At 47.6% G+C, this 11,908-nt stretch overlaps 1 pseudogene; it reads right to left on the minus strand.

The window, feature by feature from the left end:
- Nucleotides 1-9,415: 9,415 nt before the first annotated feature.
- LOC127233432 (actin-related protein 2/3 complex subunit 1B-like) lies at nucleotides 9,416-10,390 on the minus strand (annotated as a pseudogene).
- Nucleotides 10,391-11,908: the final 1,518 nt, after the last annotated feature.

Consider the following 11,908-nt stretch of genomic DNA (forward strand, 5'->3'; position numbering starts at 1 on the left):
CCCTAATCAAAGCCTGGCTCCCAGGCACAGCTGCTGGCCACTCCTGCTAGCAGAGAAGGAACTGGAAGAGGGAGGCTGATTTAACTTTGTGAGGAAGGACTTCCCACTGTTTGGAGATTCCCCACCGGATGTCTCACATCTCTGAAAGATACAGTTTTTGGTCCAGATGGATGGAGAGAGAAGATCAGGCTTCACTACTGTGGAGTGTCCCGGCTCCTCCAAGGCCCTAGCTCATGCCACTCCACTGAGAAGGGTGGGTTGGCCCTGCTCAAAGTGATGGCTCTGCAGACTGGCCATGAATCAGGCAAACAGGTCCCTTGCTGAGTTCAGCACATAAAACTCTTACCGGGATAAACAAGTCAGGGCCTTCCCCTTACCTGATTTACAGCTGCCTGAGTCCCCAAGCAGAGGGAAACTTCCTCCCAGGCGCAGATCTTTAAGAACCTCGAGTGCACAGGAAGCTCACCTGGTGAAGTCATTATGTCACCGGGCGCCAGTGACAGTGAGCAGAGGCTCAGCGACATGTGAGGTTTATTGCTCCGGAAGAGATCTGGCTGTCCTAGTGGGAAGAGGGCCAGATGCAGGGAAAGCAGTGTTCCTCGTGAGTTTGCTCAGCAGCTGACAGCCTGGGTTCTGGGACACTGATAGGACTCCAGTGGTGGAGGACAGGACACAGGGGAGGACGGGACACAGGGGAGCACAGAAATACATCTGAACAGGGCTGGGGAGGGATGGGAAGTTAAAAGAGAAAAGAGAGAAGGAGTGGGATACAGATTAGTGAGCCTGAAAAAAAATTGGCTTTCTCTTTTTGATTTTTTTTGGGGGGGCGGGGTTCCTCTGTATAGCTTTGTAGACCAGGCTAGCCTCGAACTCACAGATATCCATCCACCTGCCTCTGCCACTCAAGTGCTGGGATCAAAGGTGTGTACAGCCACCACCCGTAGGGAAAAAATATTTAACCTCATCAGAAGTTAACTAACTGTGGTCCAACCAGATGATAATATTTTACCTGGAAAGTTTTAAAACGTTGTGATAGAAAATTAGCATTGTGGATCTTCCCTGATTTTATTTGAATTTTGTCAGCTCTATAACACATTTGTCAGATCAACAGTTCTACAGCTGGCTGGACAGGCCTCCCAATAACAAAAGAATTGGAAGATAAATTAAATGATATTGAACAAAGAACTCAGGATGCAGTGATCATCCAAAACAATGCTTTAAGATGAAATAATAAAGGAAGGGTAACTTGGCTTGATTGTTCAGGGCCTGAAACATGTAGGTGGCTCAAATGCTATTGTATATAAAAAGGAAAATGATACCTTCCTCACCAAGAAGCTTCAAGGATGATAGCTCACATAGCTTTCCAGAATGTGTGCATACAACCCTCTGATCCAGTGGGTCCATTTCTAGGTAGAGAACCAACAGAAATGTGTTTGTGTGCTCACCCCCAGACACACAGATTTCAATTTTCTGAATTTAAGAGCACTGGCATAGACCGTCCTGAGTGAGCATCCTTAGATGGGATCCTGAAAACCTGAACCTTTGTGAGCATGGGGCCTTCAAGTCGTTGGGTTTCCAAGCATTTGGGATATTAGATTTTCAGATTAGGGTACTCGACCTGTCTTAGTGTGCAGCACTGTTTACAGCACCTCTACTGGAAACTGAACTATCCAGACAGACACCCATCAACCATAGAATGATGAGCTGTAGTTTGATCTGTATTACAGTAATGACGATCTTTTCTACTTCCTAAACACTGTTTGTACTATACATTTGGGATGTTGCAGCTTCTGTGTACATAGTATGCTTGCGTAAAAAAAAGCTTAAAACCAACGTGGTACCTGAAACATAGGCCATCTCTTAGTAGCTTCCTGCCTTCAAAGCTCTCATTTCCCAGCAGAGAGGAGGATGAAAGAGGAGAAGGGAAAAGGAAGATGTGATAGGCAGTCCCTCTGGGTCCCCTATCCACGATCCCTGCTTAGAGTCTGTCTTATCTCCCCCCTCCCACAACGAGTATAAATGTAACCTGTGAATTGCTTCTAAACAACAGCATATGACAAAGGTACCTGGAGGTAACACAGCACTCATCTTACAGAATTCTCTCTGGGTCCCTGGCTCTCTGTGGGGGGAAAAGGGAGGCTACATCACAAAACCCCAGGTGGCAAGTAGCTCCAGCCAGCCTCCAGGTAACAGAAGGCCTTGGTCCTGCACCTCAGAGCACCCGATGCTGCCAACAGCTATGTGAGCAGGAACATGAACATCCCCAGCATCCTCCCAATGGGAGTGCAGCCCAGCCAGTGCCCTGGATACAGACTTGGGACTCTCTACACAGAGAGCCTGGATCCTTATACAACTGCAACTGTGTGAGAACAAATGTGTGGTTGTCTAACACCACTAAGTAAACAGTAACCTCTAAAGAGACAAGTAACTACTGTAAGGGAGGAGAGCCACAGCCATGAACACGATGGGAGCAAAGTAGGTCTCACGGTGGGAATGGAAACTGTGCCTCTAGAGTTCATAGTCACTCTATGATCTGGACCCTCTGGTGGCTGGCCATCTGCCCCTGCCCCCCAGAGAGTGACGGCTGGAATAGGTCACTGCTGAGGGCACCAAGACAAACAGCCTGAGAATCCACCGTCACCGGACCTCTGGCAAGTCTTTTGCTCAGACCACTCTCGGTCCCTCTGTAACTAACGGGGATGATGACATTTTGCCTCACACAAGGAAAGTTTTCTTCATTCTCTACAAAATGATAAGTTACTGTGCTCATAAGTGGACCAGACAGAGTGAGAATCATATGGGAACATTGTGGGCCCACCTGGAGGAAAAGGATGAAATGAAAGCCGTCATTTGAAACAGAAGAGAAATGAATCCCCTCCATTAAAGGCATAGGACCTCTCTCCATGGGAGAGGACCCAACAGAACAGCCTCTACCTTGGGACCTCAATAACACCCCCATACCCCCACACACATTCATACACACATGCACACACTCATACACAGGCATGCACACACACACACACACACATACACACACACACACACACACACACACACACCTCTACAATAAACCCCAGCGACTCATGCAGATCAATACAACAGAACAGGGAAGAAGGAAGCAGGCTGGGCAGCTTGCCAGAGGCAGAAGTCCGAGTGACTGCTATGCTGTATTGCTGGTCCAATAAATCAATGTGCCTTGGAAGGGCTCCTCCGACTCTGTGGCTGTAATTGGAGCTACCTTCCTCAGGGGCTGTGAGCTGTGTTCAAGGTCAGGAGACAAGCTCTGGTATTCCTGGTCCAGCACAAGCATTCTATACCCACCCTGGGGTGAGGCTCTGCAGCTCCTGGAGAAAGAGCTGTGGTGAGCCCGCTTGCAGGCTGCGAGAGGCTAGGAGAAATGGAATGGGGACTGGGCTCTGATGTCTCTCTTCGCTTGATTTCCAAAACTCACCCAGCATTCTCTTTGGATGCCACCTCTAAAACTAGTATCTCCATTCATTTGTTGTTGGGGGACTCGTTGCAACAGAGGTTACAGAACCCCACAGAATCACGTGCCAATAATGGTAGCTGCTTCTTCCTGAGCTCTGATTGTGTGCCACCATGCACCAACTAGGTAAAGCATGCATGTTACTTCCCTTAAGTCCACAATAAGCCAAGGTCCCTTTACAGTAGCCAACTTGGTGCAGCTGAGCACCAGCTCAGTGACCGCAAGTATTTTGCCGATTGTTGACCCAGTCAAGACGAACTGAGGTTTTCCTGGTTTTGAAAGTCATGTTCTAAGCAAAGAGATATACTCTGTCCCAACTAGAGACAATTGGTTGCATGATTACCATATCCCATGGTTGTCCACAAATGAAAAGCAGTGGTCCAGAGTTTCAGCACAGTCACAGCCCAGGGGGGACAACAAAGAGTTCACATGTAAGGATCCCAGATGGCTCCGCTGTGAAACGAACCAGCATGGGCACCTGTGGGATGGAGATAGCTGGGTTGGCTGCTATGAGCTCACAGGGCCAGGAAACTTTCTCTTCCTTCCTTCCTTCCTTCCTTCCTTCCTTCCTTCCTTTCTTCCTTCCTTCCTTCCTTCCTTCCTTTCTTTTCTGTGTTTTTCCCCCAAGACAATGTCTCTCTAAGTAGCGCAGGCTGGCCTCAAACTCAGCTGCTTGCCTCTGCCTCCCAAGTGCTGGAGCTAACAGTGTCTCCACCACATCTGGCTGAAGCATTTCTTATAGTAGAGGACTAGACTTGGTGAGTGTAAAGGACAAGGAAGGCATTCAAGCTTTGCTGGGACCATGGGGTGAAAACTGGATATTGGGATTGGGCAGAGTACTCAGGGCATGCCATGTCATAGAAGCAAGCAGGTTTGTGAAGACAGATGATGGAGACATGGTCAGGCTGGAGGTCCAAGCTCCTGAGAGCCTGAGCAAGATTGAAAGGGGAGGGTGTTCATTCAGCAGTCAACAGGGTGGGGGGCAGGTTGCCACACCTTGGAGGATGCCCAGCCCTTGGCTGGCCTAAGTGACCCCATTCACACTGCTGGCAAAGACCCAGAGGCAGAGCCCAGCGTTGACTACCCTGCCAGCCTAACCTCTCTCCCAGAGACCTCAGTGACTTATCCAGAGTCAGAAGTCGATTAGGAATGGGAACTTGTCACCGGGAGGCTAGAACAGACCATTAGCCTGTCATACCCACTGCCTGGCCAGGGGCTCAGTGCTCAACACCTTCCAAGTGATTCAGGTACAGGTAACCCAGACCTCTAGAGTAAGAATCCACATTGCTACTTTGTGGCCATCTGCACTTCATCCAGGGCCAAGACAGACAGACCAAGTTTCTACTAGAGAAGCCAAAGACACGTCTGTGCACCGTAGGAACTGGGGCAGCCCATATTTGGAGATGGGAAGAAGCTGAATAAGAGGACAAAGATTTCCTTGGAATGGGAGGGCTTACCGGGAAGCTGGATTTTAGGAGCAAAGAAAATAACATTGTTTTTACAATATCCCTCCTCAATCTGTAATGAGAAAAGCCCCCTGCTGCACAGAGCAGCCTCTTAATGTGAGTCACCCTGAGGCTCAGCTTCAGCCTCTGCCCTTTAGCACAGGAAATGGGAGCAATAATGGAGCAGCCGGGTGTGAATTATAGAAGCCCACCAGGGCGGGAAACTCGGTGAGTTATAATAGCAGAGTAAATTAATTTCACATAAGTGGAATTAGCAGTTAAATAAATGTCAGTCCCAATGTTAACAATGTCTGGAATGCTGTGCCTGTCCCCTGCCAGGGGACAGAAAGAGTTCTCTTGATTGAGCAGGACTCAAGCCACTGGAGGTCACCTAGCCACAGTTAAGGATAACTCTGAGAGAGCAGGAACACTGTTGCGTTAGGATAGACTCTATTGATTTAGGAGGAGGATGTGGGGAACGCCGCCTTCCACTGGAGGCTCTGCTGATTTTTGTGGTATCTAGCACACTCTGCCCTAAGTGCAGCTGGGACAGTGAGCTTGGTATCGGTCAGGACTTGGGAGAAATTGGGGACAATGGATTCCAAGCATGGGTCTGTCAGGAGTTTCTATTCCAAATTGAACATGTGTGGGTTTTGTTCTAAATTGTCAACCCCTTGTTTGTTTGTTTGGGCTATTTAAGAGTCCTGTCTCGTTCTCAATTTCAAATGACCTTTCTGCTTGGGTAAGTAGAATCCTGAGCTCCTTGGAACCACAGTGTGGGTAGAGAGGCCAGAGCTAGAGGTGAGAGAGGTCACAGCAGCTGGCCCTGGATTCCAACTGAGTCCCTAACCTACAGAGCAGGCTTTGCTATACCCCATGCATTGCTCTGCAGTCTAAGTTCACACAGAAGCAAAAGACTGGCAGTTCAAGCGCTGACACTCTGCAGCTGCTGCGCATGAGCAGAAGTTGCAGAGCTGACCTCCATCCCTGGGTCCCGTGTGGCCAGGTAAACTGATCCTTCCTGATGTCACTCTTTGGTAGGGAGAGGCGCCTGCCCTGTAGCGTGGTGTCTGTAAGGACCACCCGGGTGCTTTGTGAGGCCCATTCTTATTCTCCCCTCTACTTAGTGAGCAGCAGGGTGTGTGTGTGTGTGTGTGTGTGTGTGTGTGTGTGTGTGTGTGTGTGTGTGTGATGAAGGAATGTGTTTTCATACTTACGCATGTGGAGGCCAGAGCTGGATAGAGATACCCTTCTTTATCAACCTCTACCTTATGGCCTTGAGACAAGGTATCTCACTAAACTTGAAGCTCACCTTTTTTGGCTAAGCTGGAAGCCAAAGCTCCTGGGATCTGCCTATCTCATCCCATAAGCCTGGGGTTATAGACTTACCCAGCCATGTCCAGCTCTTTCAACTATACCTATGTGGATGTGGTCAAAGAACACCAACAACACACACACACACACACACACACACACACACACATACCTCTATAGAATCTGTCAGAGGGCCACAGCTTGCTTAGGAGAAGCATGTGAAAACTACAAAGGGACTGAATGAAGGTGTCACTTTAAGTTTGTTGAACACGCAATCTCACTCACTTCCTGCCTGTTGGAGAACGTGGTCCTGAGTGCCTATTTTATGCTATAGACTTGATCTCAGAAACAACCCTACGGCTTTTATTTTGCTAAATTTGGTTTTATATTAAAATAGCTCATCTCCACAGACACGAACATCAACAAAGTGTCCCTATATAATAGGGTAACCAAGTGTGGCAATCTGCCCAGGATTGTCCCAATTTTAGCTCTGAAGGTTCCACATCTTGGCATGCCCTTCAGTCTGGTCAAACTGGAGCTGGTGGCCACCCCCCTATAAATAAAACACAAGGGGATTGTGTACACATCTTCGTTAGCAATGGGAGCACACGAGAGGTCAACTGTTCCACTGCTATTCAATTACATGTAATACTTAAATATTGAACACTTTTATAGGTCTATTTTTCTCTTGAAGTAAATACTCTATGACAAGTCAGCAACTCTCATCAAGCTAAATGGACGATGAGGACACAGAACCAATAATACTTTGTAAATAAAAAGTATGACTAACAGCAACCAAAACCACAGCAGCTCAAAACAACACTGAGGCATAACTAGAAGGTAAAAGAACACTTCCTGTGTAAAGCACAGTGCAGAATAACCAACTCAGGGAACACTAATTTTCACTTATGAATATCGGAGTGTTCTTGTTTTCTGGCAAGTAACCTTTAATTACGTACAAGGCGAGTCCACAGGGGGAAAGGTGAGAGAGGGGTGGTGTGGGGGAGCAAAGCGGATCCATCACAGAAGCCATGGGAAATATTTGTTTTCCAGGGTCAGCCAATGTCATCAGAATGACTCTTACCCAGCAAGAGTGTCAAGGTCAATGCTTTGAAAGTCATTGTTTTAACTCAATTAGTCAATTAGAAAGTTGAGGCCCAGGGAAGTTGCTTTTACAAAGCTATAGTTGTCACCGGCCCTTGAACCACAACCACAAACACCACCATCCGCAGCTCACACAATTTTTTTTTCCCTAGCTGGCCATGGTAGTACATACCTGTAATTCCAGCACTTGAATGGCAGAAGAATGAGTTACCACACCAAGTTAGTGTAGGATGCAGAGTGAGAGCCTGCGTGAAATCCAAACCAAAAACAAAAACATGTCTGCACACCCCAGAGCTGTGTGAAGATGTTTAGTCTGTCGTGTGTAGTCACCCGTTATTGATCCTGTTATGGTTGACTGTGCCACTCATGCTGAAACTTTAACCTTTGGTACCTGTGGAAATGACTTTATTTCCGTGGGATAGAAACCTTATACGCATAACCAAATTTAGATGCTCATGAAGTGGGCTCCAGTCTAGGTAGATTGCTGTCCTGATAATGGGGGTGGGGGGAGGTAGCGGGAACAGTGGGGAGAGGTGAGAGGGGGAATGAGTTTGTGCTGCTTCAAGCCACCAGGCTTGTGACACTGACTGGCTCTGAATGGCTCAGGTCCACAACTGGACATCCCCCTCTCCACTTTCTGCAGCTACCCAGGGACAAAGCAGCCTGAGGGAGGAGCCAGCCCTGCTTTCTTAGCTGTCTCTCCAGTTCCTGCCACAGCAGGATCAGACAGCCTTGGGGCTCCCTTCCCCTGGGAAGGCTGCCAGCTCTCTGTACCTGTGCTGGGCTTGTCAGCCCTTCTCCCAGGGATGCTGTGAGGATGGGGACCGCTCCACTCAAATGCCTCCAGCAGGACCATTTGCCCATTGCCTTTCCATACACCATTTGGCAAGGCCAGGGGTTCAATGAGCCTTTCTGCCCTTCACTCATTCTAGAACAAAAGCACAGTGCTCGTCATGCGGTGGCAAAAGGTCAGCCTCTGCAGGAACTGGGCAGGCTACAAATCACCTTAGTCCTCCCTCCAACACCATCTTTCAGATCTGGCAGAGGAATTCGCTTGGTTGGATTATAGAGCATTCTGGTCTGCCGAGAGAGAAAGAAGGCACCCATGATGCCGCAGGATGGTGCTGGCCCATACAAGGCCATGCCCATTAACATCCTCCAGCAATAGAGTATGTTCTCAGTTTTATTTTTAAAATGTGCTGACATGTCTGTCTGCATAATAAAACGTCTGAAAAGAAAATACAAAATGTTATCTATCCAAGGCAGAATTGCAAATGTCATTTCCTTTATGTTTATGTATCTCTTTGCTAATATTGCCACAATAAACAAAAAATAAATGATGGAATAAAAACTAACAAAAATTGTCCCTGGTTACAGCTCTTGAGCACAAATGTTATTAATAACTTGATGCTTAGGAGATGTTCATAGAGAGGGCCTTACCCATGGATAGTGGAATTATTTACTGTCCTTCCTTGAGGAGAACAGTTTCCCAGTGAAACACTGGTGTGGTCTAGCCTTGGACATTATCATACTTTTCTTGCTTTCATGTATTTCTAAAACCTTCCAGTCACAATAGTTGTGACATTTCATGGGACTACAACAGTCCACAGGGCACAGAGCAATCACTTAACTTAAACAGCCCTTATGATTAGAAATTTTATGTTTTACTTTTAGCATCAAGATCCAGAGGTCTGAACAATTTACAAGTTGTACGACTTCTTTTTATGTCATTTGGGTTAGTTTGATTAATAAGCAATCATTTATTTTTTTAACTATCCATAATGCATGAGTAAGTATGCACTTATGTTACCATGGTGCTCTCTTCCGTTGTTTCAATTACAATTTTTTTTCTGGGGAGTTTTTTTTAAGCAATAAATGAAAGCATTTCTTCAAAAAGGCACATGTTCCTTAAATAGATAGGAAAGTTCCCCACCTTCCTCCTCCCCTCTTGGGGAGCAGCCCGGCAGAGGAACCTTAGAAGCATTCAGCAAAGCAAACCTTAGCCTCCTCATTCCCCTTTCGCTCCTCCCCAGCAGCTTGGAAAGAGGACAGCACTTCTCACAGCTCATTTGACCTTCAGGTCTTTCAAGGCTGACTCCACGCTCTTCACACCAAAGACACTCATGCCACCATCCATGACTGGAGGGCAGAACTTCCAGCAAGCGCTTGCCCTTGCCCCACTGAGCACGGAGATTTGGCTGATGCTGTACTTACCCAGTGAGTCTAGGCAGGTGTCTGTTGTTTCACTACCCTCAGAGCTGGCCTTCTTGTTAAGGTTCTGGAAGCTGTCACGGGCTGTCAGGCCACATTGGGAGCTCTGCTTGAGCACATCCAGCTGACCACCAAAGCTCAACACTGTCATAGGTCAGCAGCACTGGGAAGCAGCCGTGGCTGCTGCCACTGAACGACTTTCTGTGATCAAGGTGATGGCCAGGAGTGGCAAGGTCTCGGAGGCCAGCGTTGTGATGGCCATCTTCTTGTCAGCGTCTACCAGGCGCAGGGCACCAAGAAGCAGACACCATGCACCCAACCATACGACTACTGGCTGGGAACATCAGCATCTTAGAGCGCCACTGTGTAGGGGCCTGCCGCTCCTCCACCTCCATGATATTGGCAGAGAAGATCCTGCACTTGACGTCACAGGAGCCTGCAGCCAGGAGCACATTGCTGGGGTGCTAGACAAGGCTGAGGACAGTGGAGTGGATGGGTTTCTTGATGTGCTTGGGCACCCACCGGTCATTCTCCTGCTCAGAGTAACAGATGAAGATGACACGCCAGCGCACACAGCCGGCGGCCCTTCGGTGTCCACACATAGGCTGTGTGGTCTGTGCTGCAGATCACAACGCAGTTACTCTCAAGGTCTAGTCGATGCCTGTCACCTGCTCATTGTGCCCCTGAAGCTCATGAACTTTGTTCCACTTGGCACCTCTCTTCTCATAGGTGTGTGTGTGGTTGCTGGGGGGCAGGTGGTGATCTGTGTATGGTCCTTGTTCCAAGCATGGCAGCTGATGGGCTCCACCAGAAAGCTGCGGTAGGCCATAATCACTTGTCTCCTCAGGATACCCAGGCCTTGGACTCTGAACAGTCAATGGGCCAATCTGCTTCCGAGCATGAGTTTTCTTTAAATTATGTTTTTTTGTGTCCTCAGAAACAATTTGATTTGTCCTCATGAAATGGCAACATCTTTTCTGCTCAACTGGGAAGGATTTGAAGATGCCTAAAGAGCAAGATTGCCATTATTTTAGTACACTTGTTGGGGTAGGGGACATGTGCCACTTTCCTGTCCCTGTCACTCGGTGATGTTCACAGGAATGGCAATCAGCTGGACTCACAGTTAAACAGTTCACCGTTGTCTGGTCTCAGACCTTCTTTGGCCCAGGCTGCTCATCTTGGCCAGGCATTCTTGTTTTTCAATCTGCCCCCTACCTCGTCATTTTGCAAGTGCTTTTGAATATCAGTTGATATCGATACCTTCTGCTACCAGCTTTCCAATTCCCTAAAATCGGTGCCATGTTTATCTTGAGTCCTTCCCACCCCCGACCCCTGAGTTCTTCCCACCCCTGACCCATTGGGCATCTGTGCCTTCTGCAAGGAGAATTCTTCAGTATTTGCCACAAATGCCTCACCCCTTGCTTGTGGCCAATATCAGCAAATGATCTCAGTGCTCCTTCTGGCAAAGGGCCCGGCATCACTTGGTGCTGGCGCCTAAGACAGAGAACTGTGTATTGTGGGCTCGATGGGGCTTCACATCTCTTCCAACTCAGATATTCTGTGCACCTTTGTCCAGATCATCCCATTTTCATCTTTTAATGTTAAAGTATGAATTGTGTTCAGTTGCAAGCAACACTGAAGAAGGCTTTGTAATCCCTCAGAGAAAACTCTCAGTATAAGGAGATGAGCGTCACTGTGATGGCCAGTGTAGGTCAGAAGCAGTTTGCAGGGTGGGTTGCAATAACCAGTGCCATCCAGGTGATGAATCCTAACCAGATGCCGATGAGACATTTCCCTAACCTCAGCTAAGGAATTTCACCAGTCCCTGGTGAGGAGGGATTGGAAATTAATATCAGAATCCCACTGTGTGTTTGTGGCTCATGATATACAATTATGTCAGGTTTACAGTAAACTGTGTAAAATTCTCACCTCATAAATTAGGTTCAGTTTCAGACAAGCTTGCTGTTGCTTGAGAAGCCCTGTAGCAAAAGCTTCATTGGATGTCATTCTAATTAAAATCTATACTGAAAGTTCCCCTAAGTAATTTGGGAAAATAAGATTCCTGCTTCAGAAGTGAAGAGGCAGGTGAAATAAAACTCTTCCCAGAATGAGGCTGTAATAACCCTTGAACTTGCTTAGGGAGGGGCTTTACATATTGTGGCAGCATCGTGGGGCTTGTCTACATAACTGCTCATTCTTGGACAAGTGCTTTCTGGGAACCTGCAATGCACCACTCCAGATGCCAGGAATATATAGCAGAAAAGAGTCTACAATCTGAAGACGACTCCTAGGGACTCCCAAAAGAGTGCCTAGAGCAGTCACTAGAAGATGTGGATGAGGAGGCCAT

Source organism: Phodopus roborovskii, unplaced genomic scaffold, assembly GCF_943737965.1.
Source record: "Phodopus roborovskii unplaced genomic scaffold, PHOROB, whole genome shotgun sequence".
Taxonomy (NCBI): domain Eukaryota; kingdom Metazoa; phylum Chordata; class Mammalia; order Rodentia; family Cricetidae; genus Phodopus; species Phodopus roborovskii.